Consider the following 17,796-nt stretch of genomic DNA (forward strand, 5'->3'; position numbering starts at 1 on the left):
TTTAAACTTTTAAAGTGGAAAAAATAGGGGGCTGGCATTGTGGCTCATCAGGTTAAGCTGCCCCCTGTGACACTGGCATCCCAAGTCAGTACCAGTTTGAGTCCCAGCTGGTCTGCTTCTGATCCGGCTCCAGTTAATGTGCTTGGGAAACCAGCAGAGGACTGTGCAAGCGCTTGGGCCCCTGCAACCGCATAAGGGACCAGATGGAGTTGCAGGCTTGGCCCAACCCCAGCTGTTGTGGTGGCCATTTGGGAAGTGAACCAATAAATGAAAGATCTCTCTCTTTCTCTTTCTCTCTCTGTAATTACCTTCAACTAAGTAAATCTTCAAAAAAAAAAAAAGTAGAAAAGCAATGGGAAGTGGCATATGCAAATAGACTTCTGTGACTGAATGACATAATGTAATCTTCCTTTACCTTTGGTTTGTCTGACTCACAGGCCAAAACGCAGGCTTCTAAATATAGCAAGATGAACCTAGAGTGGTTTTTTGGTCAACAGCTTTGTGCTGCCCCATGGGAAAGGACTGTGGGCACACACCGACCTTCCAGCCTGCTCTCCCCAGTCCTCTCTAGCCCACCTCTGATCACTGAGGTGCCATGGGGCAGGCCTAGGAGCTCCTACTCTGCACTCGTTCTGGGGAGACACCCTCGCTTGTCACAGCTTCCGAGTTCGGTCTCTGTGTCACTGATGTGCCCACCCCTCTCTTCAGCCCTGACCTCACTCCTGGCCTGCCGAAGTTACCATCCACATTTCTACTAGACTTCTGTTGGATTTCCAGTTGTCACCTTACATGTATGGGCAAAGTGGATTCTAGATCTGTTCTTCCAAACTTCCAAAACACAGTTCTCACCATCGTGTCCATGCCAAACTCTCTTCTCTAGCATGCGCACTAACCTCCACCCCTACAGGACCCAGTATCGTCCTGTGAACATCTCTGCTCTCAGCTCGTCAACGGCCACTTCTTGCTCAGTGTAAAAACCAAGGATCTCTGACTTCCCCCATCTGTCCTCCGTTATCTGCCCTGCCCTCTTCAACTACATTTATTCACCTTCTCCCTTACTGCATCCTTCCACTCCCACGGGCCCCTTCTGCTGTTCCCTTCCAAGCCCCCTCCTGCCTCTGGCCATTGTCTAGAATGCCCTGTCCATGTCCATCTAAGGGCATGCCCTCTCTCCTTCAGCACTTGACTCAAGCCTGCTCAATTGTTGTCTCCTTAGTACTAATCTCAATGTGGGTTAAATGTCCCTTATCTGTAATGTTTGGTAACCAAAAGTATTTCATATGTCTTATTATTTCAAATTTTAAAATATTTGCTTGTACATAATGAGATCTTTGATGGAGAGACCCAAACCTAAATCCAAAATTTTATTACATTTTATCAATATCTCATATACATATTCTGAAGATAATTTCATACCATCCTCCTAATAATATTGTGAATAACTTATGATATTGTGTCAGTTTGCCAAGACTTTTGTCTTTTAGAGAATTTCAGGTGTCAGATCTTTGGGCCGGGGCACTCAAACTGCAATGTGGGGCTGGTTGTGTAACAGGTTAATCCTTCACTTGCCAGTGCCAGCATCCTATATGGGTGCTTGTTGGTGTCCCAGCCACTCCACTTCCTAATTCACTTCCCTACTCATATCCTGGGAAAACAAAGAAGAATGGTTCAAGTCCTTGGGACCCCGCACCTACATGGGAGACCTGAAACAAGCTCCTGGCTCACTTTCAGACCAGCCACAGCTCTGCCTGGTGCAGTTATTTGAGGAATAAACCAGTGGATGGGAGATCTCTCTGTGTTTCTCCCTCTCTCTCTATAATTCTAGCTTTCTAAGTAAAACAAATCTTTAAAAAAGAAGAAGAAGAAAAGTCCTTGACATAAAAAAAATTGTGTAATGTACCAAAAATGCTGCATGTCCTTCTCACTAGTTACAGTGAGTTCTAGGCCAGCCAGCCGGGACGTTGAGCTGTTTTGTTCCCTTCTGCGCCCTCACCAAGTGGCCTTGTGCTTGGCACATGCAATGTACAAATGCAGAGCATAAGATAATGGATAGCTCATCCTCTCACAAAATTGCTCTAGTTGTCAGGAGACAGCTGGGGAGGGAGGTGAGCAGGTGCCAGATAGAACCTATGGACAGGTTGGCATAACGTGTCACTACCACCACCCATCCCCCTCAAGGAGAGCAGCATGAGTATCAACATGGCATTACCGACCCAGCTCTGCTAGTGCAGGCCAAAGACAGCATATAATCATTATGCAGTCAGTCGCCCAGAGATTAAGTATTAAATAGTCCCTTTCATTTGACTGGTTTTTAAAAGGCAGTACAGTAATTACATAGTTACCCATCACTATTCTATAGCAGGTAGCAATGGAAAACTTAATGGATTCCAGAGCTCACTTGCTTTTGACACTGTTGTACTGGAACAGAAAATACTGAGTGAGTCTAAGCAGCAGCTGACATTTACACAGTGTCATTTAAGCCTTGGAAAGTTGCTCCCTAGATGGCTTATTAGCATAAGAAGAGCTAATCTGACTTAGAGCCTGTGCTAGGTGTCCTACAGTGACCTTGCCCAAGTCAGTCACTTCAGTGAACTTCCCGTGGGTGTTTCTGGCTCTGGGGACATGTGACTGCCAAGCAGACCTCTCAGGGAGGGTTTCCTGGTGGTGGTTAAGTCCAAGTTCTGTCCTGAGGTCAAAGTGCTCTGGGTTTACCATACTACTGTGTAGCGGCAAGTATTCCTTATTAGACCAAACCCCGGCAAACTTCGCAAATGTGAGGGGATGGTTTTGGGGCCCTGGACTTCTAACACCGCCCCCTTAGCACTTGAACCCTGCTCCTTCTTGCTTGACACACACTGGAACCCTTCTCCTTTCTTGCATGGCACACAGGAAAGGCCTGATCACAGCTCACCTCTTTGAAGGTTCGCCTATGTCTTTTCAGAGGGATATAGACCAGAAGTAAGACAAGCAAAGTGTCTGCTGTGGCACCTGCAGAATCAACAACTCAGGTCCAACCTTAAAGCTGAGGTTTGATCACCAGTGTCTTGGAGGTAAAGATGTGTAGGACAGGCAGTCACGATCCCTGGATGCCAAGACACAACAGCACATACCTTCTCTAACTCTGTTCCATAGTAGTAAAGGCTAAATGAAACACTGAAAATGCTTGAACCTGCTCCCAAACTGCCAGAGGGTCCTAGAAGTCACTCCAGAACGCTTACTGATGTTTCGTGTGCTCATCGGACACATCCCATATGCTCACTTTGAGTGTGTTTGGGATTGATAGGAATTTTTTGGCAAAATGTCCTATAATTGAACATAGCCATTCTGAACTTTCCTTTGATCTCAACTAGTGGTACTTGACTGAGCTTCTTGTCCAGGATCCTCTAAAAATTCCATGAAAGAGGAATACAGACCATACAGAATAAGCGGGTTTTAAACTTGGGTACAGGATAAATGAATGTCACCTGCTTCTACAGCGGCCCCATGGTCGCAGGTACAAAGGTGGAAAATCAGTACTACCTGCTCAGCCAGGGGGCAGCATGGCATGGTGGCATGAAGAAGTCCTGAATGGGAGAAAGTGGGAGTGTGTCACACCTTGGGACAAGTCCCTCATCTTGTGGGGAAGGAGAAACCTTCCCAGGATGTGGCAAGACTCACCATCATCTCCTAAAAGGCAGAGTAAAGGACACAGGCAATAATACTACTTTAAAAATGAACTATCTCCTGGGTTCTGTGTCTGTTCTAAAACACCAAGGGCTTGGAAGAGTAGGTTTTCTGGGCACACTTGTGCTATCCAACTCTTCCCAGTTGCTTTCTGTAGCCAGAAGATGCACACTAGAACAGGAGCCAGGAAGGCCCCCTCCCCCAATCCAGTTTCAGTGATGACATGACATCCACCTGGGCCAATGATTGTGCTCCGCTCTCTGAGCATCAGAGAGGTCCAGAGGATGATCAAGTGACAAAAAACACAACCAATCGGAGTTTGTCCCTCAGACTGGATACGGACATGCTGGGAAATAGAAGCTATTTTAAATTAATAAACTGAGATGATCAAAACTTGGTATTACCCACGGCTACTTCCCTCGGGCCTGAAGTGGAAGTGCATCTGTGGGAAGGAAGAAGAGGCCAAACACAGAGATTAGCAGAGCCAAGAGAAAGGCAGTCTTGGTGATATTTCAGTGCCTGGATCCAGCCATGCCTGGAGATACTTGAGAGAAGAATTCTCTTTCTTTCTCACTCTCTCTTGCCTGAATTATTTTTAGCTGGCTTTATCTCACTTTTTAAAAAGATTTGTTTTATTTTTATTGGAAAATCAGATATACAGATAGGAAGAGAGAGATATACAAATCTTCCGTCTGTTGATTTACTCCCCAAGCAGCCGCAATGGCCGGAGCTGCACTGATCAAAAGCCAGAAGCTCAGAGCTTCTTCCAGGTCTCCCACATGGGTGCAGGGTCCCAAGGCTTTGGGACTTCCTCAGCTGCTTACCCAGGCCACAAGCAGAGAGCTGGATGGGAAATGGGGTTGTCAGGATTAGAACTGGCACCCATATGGGATGGGATCCAGGCGTGTGCAAGGTGAGGACTTTAGCCGCTAGGCTACTGTGCTTTATCTCACTTTTAACTAAACAATCTTGAATAATATTCCTCTTATCATTAAAATAAGTAAAATGAGGTCTTTATGGAGGTAGTGATTGACTCAAGGTTACATAGCCTGATGGGAAGAAAATTTATTTGAAATTGGGTCTACTGATTTCCATCCGGATGTACTTTGTACAACTCTGTGCTATACATGCTCAATTATATGAATTATCCCACATTTTCTGAGTGATTGTCCAGCTCTATTTCCATAGCATTCTGCATCATGGCAAAATCCATTCACTGGATTTTGGATGGATGGATGGATGGATAAGAGGAAGGACTGTTTAATCAAGGATTCTACAACGTGAGAGCTTAGATGAGTTCATTTGTGTCTAAGAAAGTTTACATACAGGGTGAGTGTTTGAAGTAGTGGTTAAGATGTTGCATGAAAGGCCTTTATTCTGTGTTGGAGCTCCTGGTTTCACCTTTCAGCTTAGCTCAGTTCAAGCTTTCTGCTAATGGGCACCCTGGAAGGCAACAGTGATGGCTCAAATAGCTGGTTTCCTGCCACCCATGGGAGGGGCTGTTTCTGGCTCTAGACTTCGGCCTTGCCCCTCCCTGGATATTGCAGGCATTTGGGGAATGAATACAAGGATGGGTAACTTCTACTTGGATATCTTTGTGTCCCTTCCTTTCCAATAAAATTATTTTAAGAAAGTCTAAAAGATCTAATCACATCAACATTAAAGGCAGACACCATGTTCAAAATGCCTTCCCTCCTAGTGAACTTCTACCGCGTTCTAGGTCCAACAGCAGGGATTTACACCATGTGTTCACAAGTCGTTACCTCACACTGTGTCTCACGCATACTTGAAACTCAATAGTCGGGCCCAGTGCGGTGGCGCAAGTGGTTAAGGTCCTCACCCTGCATACCCAGGATCCCATATGGGCACCGGTTCTAACCCCGGCAGCCCCGCTTCCCTTCCAGCTCCCTGCCTGTGGCCACTTCCCTTCCAGCTCCCTGCCTGTGGCCCGGGAGAGCTGTCGAGGATGGCCCAAAGCTTTAGGACCCTGCACCCACGTGGGAGCCCGGAAGAGGCTCCTGGCTTCGGATCAGCATAGCATCGGCCATTGCGTTCACTTGGGGAGTGAATCATCGGACAGAAGATCTTTCTGTCTCTCCTCTCTGTATATCTGCCTTTCCAATAAAAAAAAAAAAAAAGAAAAGAAAAAAAAGAAGCTCAATAGTCACCAGCAGGAAGGAAGAATCAGAGGAAGGGAAGACAAAAAAGGAGGCGAGGAAGATGAAAGTTAAGTAGAGTGGTTTTCAAGAGCAAATTGCTTTCTCTGTAGCTTATACTTAACATTTAGTATCTTACAGTGATCGAAAAATATGTCCACGAAATCTGTTCCACTATGCAATTGCTAGCCGTACTGAGTTGAATGGAAGGCTGTGAGCAGACAAGCCTCAAGTCAGAGCCTCAGACCACAAGGCTGACTCGTTCAGGCTGAAGTTGGGAGCAAATGAGGTAACTGAAGATGCTGGTGGCTGATAGTATCCTCACTGAGTTCTGTGAACTGGTAATGATGTGGCGCAGCCAGCATTAGGAATATTCATTTACAAAGGATGTGTTCGAGAAATGGTGTGAAAGTGGGCAGTTCTTGGATTTAGTAATATGATGAATAATGTTTTAGTAAACTTGAGCACTCCATGATGAATAGATCTTAAGATTATCCTATTGTTTGAAATATGTTATGTCATTCTTTGTGATCAGATACTCCAAAACCACAAACAGGATGCAAATAATGGTTAAAAAAAAAGATTCAGAATTGGGCAAAATAAGGTCATCTAAAAAAATTGCTGTGCTCCGTAAAAGTACTCAATTGCTTTAAAACTTGCTACTTCTTAGTTTTAAATTCTGTGTCATGAGAGGCAGCCCCCACAGGGGTTTGTAGTGTGGTGATCACATTACTGAAGCAGACCCTTCTCACGGTGCCACAGCTGGCTACAACTGAGAGATTAGAGGAAACGGAAGAAATGTTTCACTATCATCCTCATCAAGTTAGCCAAGTAGGATGTGCTGTGTGATTTAGGATGCTAAGGTTCTCTGGGCAGGGCCTTTCACTTGACAGGACACTCATGTTCTTCCCTGGAGAGCCAGAATTTGATTCCCAGCTAGAATTTGATTCCCAGAGGCTAGAATGAAAGAAGGGCAGCCAGCACAGTGAAATGTGGTGCCAGCTTAACCTGTTGTGCTGCAGCATCAATTCTGAAATAAAGTTTCCTTTAGGTTAGATTCTTTTTTTTTTTTAAGATGTATTTTTATTATTTTTTTTTTATTGGAAAGGCGGATATACAGAGAGGAAAGACAGAGAGGAAGATCTTCCGTCCGATGATTCACTCCCCAAGTGAGCGCAACGGCCGATGCTATACCGATCCGAAGCCAGGAGCCTCTTCTGGGTCTCCCACGCGGGTGCAGGGTCCCAAAGCCTTGGGCCGTCCTCGACTGCCTTCCCGGGCCACAGGCAGGGAGCTGGAAGGGAAGCGGGGCCGCCGGGGATAGAACCGGCGCCCATATGGGATCCCGGGCGTGCAAGGCGAGGACCTTAACCACTTGCGCCACCGTGCCGGGCTCTAGGTTAGATTCTTTAGTCTATCTTAGGTGACATCTAGATTTAGTTTCAGATATAAACGAGTCTAAGTGATGACTTTTGTATTCCAAACATGGCACTTTATATTCACTATTCTTTAAAAAAATATATTTTTAGGGCCTGGCGGTGTGGTCTAACGGCTAAAGTTCTCGCCTTGAGCTCGCCAGGATCCCATACAGATGCTGATTCTGGTCCCAGCAGCCCTGCTTCCCATCCAGCTCCCCTCTTGTGGTCTGGGAAAGCAGTCAAGGATGGCCCAAAGCCTTGGGATCCGTGTGGGAGACCTGGAAGAAGCTCTGGACCCCTGGCTTCGGATAGGCTCAGTTCCGGCTTTTGCAGCCGCTTGGGGGGGGGGCGTAAATCATTGGACGGAAGATCTTCTCTGTCTCTCCTCCCTATATATCGACCTTTCCAATAAAAATAAATAAATCTGTAAAAAAATATTTTTTTAAGAAAGATTTTAACAGCTAGGCTATCGTGCCAGGCCCTAGTGTCATTATTCTTTAACTTCTGAAATATTTATGCAACTCACAGATGAAATTTTGATCCACTGATGGCACTGAGATCAATCTGCAAGGACACTGACATAAAAGAATCTGTGGCATCAATGCACATCTCCCCAAGCAGGAAAACTGTTTCTTAGGATCTTGGCATCTGTGTGTTTGGGTTCACAGTACTGAGCCTCTGAGAAGCATGGATGACTCGACTTTGCTGGTCAGCGGGTTACAGTCTCTTACTGAGATGTCTACAATAGCACCACCTCCAATGGCACCCCTCATTCAAGTATTCAAGTTGTTCACTGTTCACAACTCTTCATGACTGGGTGGGGAGCGGATAGACCAAGACCAAAAAGTCATAGTCCCTGCTTCTGCTTGAGGGAAAGAACAGAAATAAGTAAATGAATAACACTAATAAAATTATTTTAGAGGCTGATTATTGCTATCAAGAATACACAACAGTTGACATGAGAGGAGGCTGGAGACACAGTCCATGGGGCCATTTAGGAACATCCTCACTGAGGATGTGTTGTCTGAGCCTATGGCCTGGATGACAATGAGGAGCCTGTGTGTGCTGGCCCGGCAAAGCCAGAAATGAAGCGCGCCCGTCTTTCAGGTCATGGAAGTATGTGCAATCATGAGCGGCAGTGATGGGGCCAGGAAAGAAAGCAAGAGCCCTTCAGGAAGCGTGGAAGGCTGTCCTCAGAGTCCAGGAAGACATGAGGGTCTTCAACAAGATGGCGGTATCTGAGAAAAGATTGCTGGGGCTGGGGAACAAGGGGCCGGAGGGTGTGCCAGGCAGAGTGGGAGGGTGGGAGGAGCTGAGAGCTAGAGCTTGTCCACTCGGCCAGAGTTGTGTCCAGTGTGGGGTTGCAGCCCGCTGCAGGAAGGGGCACCTTCTCGCTGCATGAGAGCGCTCCAGATGGGAGGCACCTGAGGAGTGTGAACAAAGAGGCCAGCTCTCAGCATCATCTTTGCAAGGATAGTGGCTGCAGGGAGCAGGGGAAAGCGAAGTAGGGGTGTTAGGATGAGTCTTGAGGTAGAGCTAGCTGGACTTGGGGTAGCTGAGGGATGGCAGGGAGGGCAGAGGGCAAGTCCATGGCAAATTGGGTTTATGGGTGTGGTATGGTTCCTGACAAAAAGAAAGAAAACTAGGAGTATACTGGGAATTGAAGCCGGGGGGGGGGGGGAAGGCATTTTAACAAAATACAGTTTGATGGGCAGGCATTGTGCCATAGCAGGTAAAGGCACCACCTGTGATACCAGCATTCCATCTGGGCACTGGTTTGTGTCTGTTGCTCCACTTCTGATCCAGCTCCCTGATAAATGTCTGGGAAAAGCAGAAGAAGATGGCTTGGGCCCTGCCAGCTACATAGGGAACCCAGATGAACCACCTGGCTTTGGTCTGAACTTCTCCAGCCATTGTGGATACTTGGGAAGTGAAATAGCAAGTATCTTTGTGGACCTGCACCACAGCCCCATCTCTCCTGCAAGGCTCTGCTTTGACCTGTCTTTCCTCACCTGCTCTACCCTCTGTGAACTTGAGTTCTGTGGCAGCTAGGACATTGACCTGCTGCAAAGCTGCCCTGAAGCTGGCTCCCAGACCACAGGCACCTGCAGTGAATGTCAACCATTGACTATGACCAAGGAAGCATGAGTGAGGGTTATGAAAGCCTCTACTGCACCAGATGAAGCAGTGAGCATCCTGCCCTAGGGCCACTGCAGGAAGAGTCACCAACAGTCCAGTTGCTTGCCCCGCCCTGTCTATGGATCGTGACTCCTCTGGAGGAGTGCAGATGTGGTGTGTAAACCACCTCTTTAATCAATTCAAGACCGTTAGCTAGGGCTGGTCATTTAGCTTTCCATGACCTGCTCTTTGATTTTCAGTGTGCTTGATAACCATGTTTAAATCTGCATTGTTTCAACCTGATTTGATGCATGCACTTGTCCCGTAAGAAATGCAGAAAACCGATAACCACATACAAGCTTGTATGCCAACCAGCTCAAGCAACTGGATGTCTGTTTCCTGGTTAAAATCCTCTGAGTAGCTGCATACATTTCCACTTGGATTTTTTCACCCAGACTCTGAGTTTTCAGTTAATACTGTGTGGATGACATCTGGGGCTACTGGGGGTGGACCCCTCTTGGGATACACATTCTCTCAGTGGCACCCCCTCAAGAGTTATAACACAACATTCCTCCCCAACACACACACACACCCCTCTGCCCCATCTTCTTTGCCCCATACCATCCCTTGGGGTCCAAAGGAGCGGGCTTCTGGCATCCATCACTTTGTACTGGCTTGCTCTTATCCTGCCTGCTGATGACCAGCCAAGCAGTCTTGCTGACCTCTAGTGCCACGAGAGCAAATTTCTCTTTGCATCCTGAATTGTAAATATCTTGGAGGGGCTGCAAACTGCTTTGCATTCTTAGCACAAGCCCTGGATGGCCAAGGGCTTATAAAGCAAGGTGATCTGATGATGGATAGGGGAAAGACAAGAAACTGCTCACATGTCAACACAGGCTTGCAGCTCAGGGGAGTTCTCACCGCTGCTGACACAGCCTGAGAGCCGTCAACACATGGCCGAATGAAGCATGAGGACATCCAAGTCCCGGGAGGGAAGATCAGGAGCCCAGGGCCTGAGTCCTGGACAAGCCAATCCCAGAAACAAATAACTTGCTGGGGACAAAGAACTTGCTGCCATCATGTCACCATTTCTAAATTAAACAGGGCTCAGTTTGGCAAATGAGCCCAGCGGAAACTCCAGTACTAAGACTACATTCATGAACAGCGGCCATTGGAGATCCCCCACTGTTACTGAGAACTCATCAGGATTCACCCTCCTGCCACACCATAGGTACAGGGTGACTGTAACTTTCTTTTCTCTGCTTATCATTGTCTGAAATCAACGTGGAAAATACATTCACCCTTCATGCTTTCAGACAGATGCCACAGCACAGGGTCTGCCAGGCAGAAGCCTCAGCCAGGTCCCAAGCCTGGGGTCCCAGGGTCACCAGCAGCACCAGCCTCCATCTCCACCCACTGCAGCAGTGGATGACTCTCATGTCCTGCTGCCTCCCATGTTGCTGCTTTGCCCTTTGGGTGCCCATCACAAAGCACAGCATGGCAGGGTGCTAAGTCCACTGTTTTTCCCCCTCCCCCCATGTAGTAGGCCCCCAACTATATCTGTTTCTGTGTAATTCCTTCCCTTCAGCGTGAGCTGGCCAATGAAGGGGACACATGTCTGTGACTTGGCGGTGAAAGATCGTTACTTCTGTTTCATTAGCAGATGCTCTCTGCCGCCTCCTCAGTCTTGCACAGGTCAAAGAGGCCTGGGGCCAGGTCCCGCACATGGAACCATGGGACAGCAGCTGAGGAGTCTCCGGACAATGGCTGTGAAAGAACCAACAGCCTCAGGTGAGGAACTGAGCCAGCGGGCCTAGAAGCAGTGGCTTCCCCCAATGGAGCCCTTCTGGTAGAGGGCACTCTCTTTTGCACGTCTTGACTATAAGATGAGCCCTTGAAGCAGAGGTCCTAGCTAAGCCATGCCCAATACCTAAAAGGTACTCGCTGTCTGATAATAAATGCATGTTTTCCTAAGCTGCTGGGTTTTGAAGTAATTGGTTTTATGGGAATAATTAATCATACAAATGGACTTTAAAAAGTATATGGAGAGTGCATATTTTGAAAAACCCATGGTTGATTAAAAAAAAAAGTTTTGCCCCAAAAGAATTTATCTAAATCCCATTTGCCCCAAGCTTGTCAAAATACTCCCATCCATGAACCTTGTAATTTTATGAGGTTGCATTCATGGGGGGACCAGACAGGAGTAGAGCAAGAAGAGTGTTGGCCAGGGATTCCTGGTGGTAACAGGGGGCTCTCCAGCTCCCTGCCCTGGAGAGCTGCAGATGGAGTGGGTTCCAAGAAAGGCAGAGACACAGCACAATAGTTTCTGAGGTTTCTATCCCAGGTACCCAAAGCTGGCATTGGAGACTGGTGGGGGGGATGGGATCCTCCTGAACAGTCACACCCCTGCCCTGCCAAGGAGGAAGCATACCTCTACATGTACCTTCTGTTTCCATCAAGGGCTGAAAGCACTCACTCGTGCTTGCACAGTCTCAGCTGGAGCCTGTCTCAGCTACCAAACCTGATGATCTCTCCGATCAACTTTCTTCACATGGATCAGCAGAGCAAAAAATTACCAGATGCATACAAACCCTTGCAATATAAATGGAGCATTCAGGACCAATAGCCCTGAGTGAAAAGGCACTTAACAGAGTCTCCCATGCCCAACTCTGTTAATCATCATAATAAAAGCAGACTGGAATGAAAAGGAGGCAATATGAGCACTTGACGATCATGACAAACACAAATGTATCATGGAGGCCAATTCTCAGTGGAACTCCAGGGGTCATGGGCACACCTGTTCACACACCTCAGAGCATGCTCAGCTGCATTTCCTCAGAAAGGCACCGCTTCTAGGACAAGGGTAGGAAACAGGACAGATGAACCTGTAGTGCCAGCAAGCAGCTGGTCCCGGATCAGACCAAATCTCAGAAAGGCCATATGGGTAGAATCGAGGGGACACAGAAGCCCACCTGAAGGGGCTCCAAAGGTCAAAGGTGAATCAATTTCAGCAAAAAACACAGCAATACTGAACTGAAACTCAACAGCCATGAATCCACACTGAACATTGACTGAATAAATGGAGTAGGCACATATTCCACACATAAGAATTCCAAATAATTTATAGTAACTCATTGAGAAAGAATCCAAAAGAGAAGTCACAGACTACCAGAAAACTGATGAAAATGCGTTAACTACTTACCAAAATCCACAGCATTATGTCCAGGCGGGGTCCAAAGATGGCTCTTTAACTAGCAACAGCTTGATGACCTCAGACAAGCTGCCCGGCATTTGAAGACGGCAGTTTCCTCTTGAGGTAGTAACGGCCACTTCTGCAGTGTCAAGCAGGGGTCAGGCACGGTTCTGGGGGCTTCTTATGTACTATCTGACTGACCCATGTTGTCACTCTATGATGCAGATTTAGCATCATGGTAGTCTACATAGGGGGGAACTGGAGAATACAGAAGTCACCTGGTAGAGTTAGAAGCAGTAGAGATTGTCTGGTATCACTCTGGTACCCCATAATCGCTGGAGCACAGAGATGAACTACGTGACCTGTAAGGACTGAGTGAGATGATGCATTTAACAAGTGTTACATTGTGCTTACACATACTGCACCCCATAGCTACAGTCTCTGCTTGTTTGGAAAATGGAACAGGGCATGTGTTTGGCACAGGGGTTAAACTGCCCCCTTAGGATGTCTGCATCCCATATTGGAGTCCCTGAATTTGAGTCCTGGCTAAGCCACTTCCCATCAACGTACACTCTGGGAGGCACTGCCTGCTTCAAGTATTTGGGTCCCTGACACCATATGACAGGCCCAGATTTGAGTTCCATGCTTCTGATCTTGGCTTGTTCCAGTCCCAACTGTTGCAGAAGTTTGGGAGTAAATCAGAAGTTGGAAGATTTCTGTCTGCCTGTGTCTATCTTTCTTTCAAAAAAAAAAAAAAAGAAGAAGAAGAAGAAGGGAGAATAAATAAGAATTAAAAAAAAAGACAATGAGATAAATGTACAACTCAAGGGGTCAGAAAAGAAACTAAATCAAGTAAAAGGATTTAGTAAAGCGAAAGTATAAAATGCTAACTAAGGAAGATAAGAAGACACAGAAGACCATGTCTAGGATTTATTTTTATGAAAGCCTGGCATTGTGGGGAAGTAGCTTAAGCTGCTGCATGCTGCGCTGGCATCTGATATCAGATTGCCAACTGGAGTCCTGGATGCTTTGCTTCTGATCTGGCTTCCTGCAAATATGCCTGGAAGACAACTCAAGTGATTGGATTCCTGTCTCCTAGGTTGAAAACTCTGATGCAATTCCTGATTCCTGGCTTCAGCCTGGTATAACGCTGGCTTTTGCAGCCATGTGGGAAGTGATCCAATAGACAGAAACTCTCTCACTTTCTCTTCTCTGTCTCTCCCTTTCTCTGTTGTTCTGCACTGCAAATAAATAAATAAGCAGATCTTTTAAGAAAGTTAACCTTTGCCCTTCGAAGAGAATTGAAAGTACACACTTTTTCCAAATTTTAACAATGAGAAAAGGCAGATAAAATGCATAACACTGCCACTTTAATTCTCACTACAAATCTGAGTTCACTTTCTAGGAAAATAGGTGCAAAAAATAAAAATGAGAAGAGCAAGTATAGCATTGAAAAGAGGAGAAGCGAAAAATGCCAGAGACTTAACCACAGAGAGTCATCAGACAGAGATTTTGTAGATAAGGCTGTCAGAACTCAACTCTTTCAGCAAATGCCCCAATTTCGCTGGCTCAGGCCCTCTTGTCACTAGGCTTGTGGAAATGAGGGCCAAAAGTCCCTGGTTTTCATGAAGGAGCACGGGACTCACGCTCTTGCAAAGTACAGGAAAAGATAGAGAACTTCTGAATTACTCTATTTCTTAATAGACTTATTTATTTAAAAGGTAAGTTATAGAGAGAAGAGAGAGAGAGAGAGAAAATTTCCACCCACTGGTTCATTCCCCACAGGGCTGTGATAGTTAGGGCTGACTCACACCAAAGCCAGGAGCCAGAGCTTCTTCCAGATCTCCCGTGTAAGGGGTCCATGCACATCCTAGCCTTGGGCCTTCTGCACTGTCTGTAAAACCCTTGCCTGAAAAACTCTACGTTTGCTCTCTCCCATATTTCTACCCAACTCGTTCCCTCATCCTTTCTGGGCATCTGTTCAGAATACCACTTCACCAAGACCCTCCCTGGCCACAGGAAAAGAATACAGCTCCACCTCCCTATCACCCACAGTCTCCTTCCTGGCTCTGGTTCGTTGTGGCACATGCCACCTGCCATAGTACCAGTGTGTGTGTGTGTTCTTTGTCTCTTTGTATCTAGGCTGTTGGCTTCACCAGACCAGGGATTTTGTTTATCCCAAGAGCTAGAACCATGCCCAGGAGTAAGTTCCCAGTAAATATTGCTGAATACATCAGTGAAGCTGGGAATAAACCACACAGAACTACCCAAAAGTATGAAAAAAAAAACCACTCAAAATTCTAAAATTGAATTTGGGTACATTAAAAAGGAATTGAGTACACAAAGACATTAACTTCATGGTTGGGGAGAGTCAACATTTTTTAAAGTAGCAATTTTGCCCAAATCCAATTTAAATTGAATATAATCCCCATTAAAATCCTAATAGGATTTTATTTTTAGAAGGAACTCATGAAAAAGATCCTATAGCCAGTCTAGTGTTATAAAGGTTGGCAACCATTTAAGTCCCTTTTGGAAATGACAAGCTCCTGAAACTGAAGTTTGTGGGACAGAGCAAGGACATGGAAAAACAGCTTCCTGGAATAAGCTGGAAACTGGGGGCACACCTAAGCAAAAATGAGACTCCCGCAATTGTGGCCTTACATAACTGGGGAACAGAAATATAAAAATCAGTGATGGAACTAACCAAACACAGCAGAAAAAATTAAAATCCCTTACACTCTCAAACAGGGTCCCTGAATGATCAAAGTTTTAATTGCTGAAGATGAAACTATTTTGCATTAGAAAAACATTAGATCGCATGAAAAATAGTAATGCAAATCCCACTACCAGGAGAATAATAGAGGAAGCTAAATGTAGTATATTTGATAAACAAAGGTGGATAAGAAACTCCAGGAAATTGGGAGGCAGATGATTATCCCAGCAATAGGAATCTGGGTACAGTCAGTCAACTCATAGATGAAGCGCCATAAACAGCGGTCCTTTGTCCGTTCAGGAGTGTGCATAAGCATCATACACGTGCTGTCATACCAACATAGACCACAGACACTCAGCACCTGGGGTAGGCAGGGATGCCAGGCGTGGGCATCTATAAGCCTGACAGTCGGAATAACTACAAGCTGGAAAGTCTGTGACATGCGTTACAGCAGCAGATCTTTCTGAAGGGCACCTGGGGCTGTGCCTTAAAGCATCGGAAATTCTCGGCCATGAGCTCCAAATTTAAAATCGACAACCACGTCTAGCTATAAGAGCTTGCGCCCAGGTGGTCATTCTGTAGCCACAAGGTGAGGGAAAATCACCCCGCAGAGAAACGGAGGGGGCTCTGTCCCCCATGACCTGGAGCTGTGGTTCCAGCTACCCAGTGCCCACTCTACTGCACAGTTTTGTGAGAGAATCGATTTTCTCCTGGCCACAGTGTTAGCTGAGGCTTCTGTGACTCGTGGCCGGGGCACCTTTGATGACACAGGTTCTATCTTTCCCTCTTTCCTTCTAGCTACATTCTCTGTTTCTTCTCAACAAGCTCCTATGTGGCTGTCAGGATGTGTCCTCACCCTCTCTACACCTCAGTTTTGGGTTCCTGGTCTTCAGGACTGTGAGAGAACACACTATTTCCCTCCCGTCCCGTCGGTCCTGCACCACAACAACCCTCAGACATGCATGCCTGAGTCCATCTCTAGAATCTGCTTCCCTTGACTGTGGAAGTGGACATGGAGTCCAGGCCACACAGTCTGAGCCAGCCTAGCAGACACCAGAGAGGCAAGTTCTGCACCCAAGAACTGGCTCCGAGGCAGACAAATCCAGTGTGACTTACTGCTGACAAAGCTTATTCCTTTGAAATGCAGCGGGGAGCCAAACAACACACAGACACACATAGACACACATAGACAGACAGACAGACACACACACACACAGAATTAAAAAGATCGGTCTTCCATCCATTGGTTCACTCCCTAAATTCCCTCAACACCTCCATCCAGGTGTCCCACGTGGGTGGCAGGGACTCAAGTATTGAGCTGTCATCTGTTAACTTTCCAGGGTGCAAGGCTGGAGTTCAAAGTGGAGCCAGGACTTGAACCCAGATGCTCCAGTCTGCGATGCACATGTCCCAAGCCACATCTTAATTACTGCACCCAATGCCTGCCCTGTCACCCCTTCACCGGGGTTAATAAAGATTGTTGAAAGTGCAATACAGCATTTTGTGTATAATCTAGCTAGGATACAGAAATGCTTATCTAGAAATATTTCTAATGTCTTTAATCTTTCTGGAGGCTATCTGAGGATAGAAAGCAGTTGAAATTCTCCCCCCGCCCCCCGCTGTGGTTGGTTGATGTAATAATTGAATAAATCTCTTTTTCCCCACCAATTGGAAATTCTGCTTTCTTGAGTGTCAAAGTTTTCAACTGGGGGCAGGGCACACAGGAGCAGGGTCCAGGGAGCAGGGCTGTGTGGTCACAGACATGGACACTCTGTTTGCAAGGAGAGCTTAGTGTACTGATAATGCGGCTGCCTCCGAGGAGCCCGCAGAGAACACGGGCGTGCGGAAGGACAGCAAAGCACCCTGTCTCAGAGCTCAGGGCAAGTGTGTGGAGCTGAAGGAGAGCATGGACCCCATGTCAGTGGGAGTGGACCGAGGGTCTGTTTGGGGGGATCTGAGGGGCAAGGCCCTGGGCATTGCGCTCTGGGGGCAAGTATGCCTGGGTCCTGATCTTTCACCCTGGGATGGGAAAACAATGATGTATAAATAACGGTTTATCAAGACGCTGAGGATTCTAATAGCTAGCTATCTCTTAGCTGTTTAGTGTGAAGCACGGAGTGGGTTTTACTTAGAAGTCTGGCAGCTTCCTAGAACAAATGCTTGTCTTATTCCTGGAGGAGTTATCCATGACACACGAGGCTCTTCGCAAAATAAAAACGTCAGGCTTTATCTTTGGAACAACATAAATAGCTGATTATTCTGTCATTTATGGTGAAATCCCTTATCAAGTTTGACTCCTGATGTGTATCTCATTCTCCAACCTCCTTGATCTTTAAAGTAGGTGAGTAAGTCCTTTCTGAGACTGGCAGGAGGTCATTTGCATACTTGCACTTTGATAATGAAAGGAAATCCTAGAGGCTGGCGCTCAGGCTCACGGGCTGCAGGCGGAGCCCCGATAAACATCTGTTCCTTCAGTGAGGTCTTGAGTGGCCAAGTTGCCACACAGCTACTCTCGGTTCTGTGGGTGGGGACCAG

The sequence above is a fragment of the Ochotona curzoniae genome, unplaced genomic scaffold, assembly GCF_017591425.1.
Source record: "Ochotona curzoniae isolate NIBS_2020 unplaced genomic scaffold, NIBS_Ocur_1.0 contig_1, whole genome shotgun sequence".
Taxonomy (NCBI): domain Eukaryota; kingdom Metazoa; phylum Chordata; class Mammalia; order Lagomorpha; family Ochotonidae; genus Ochotona; species Ochotona curzoniae.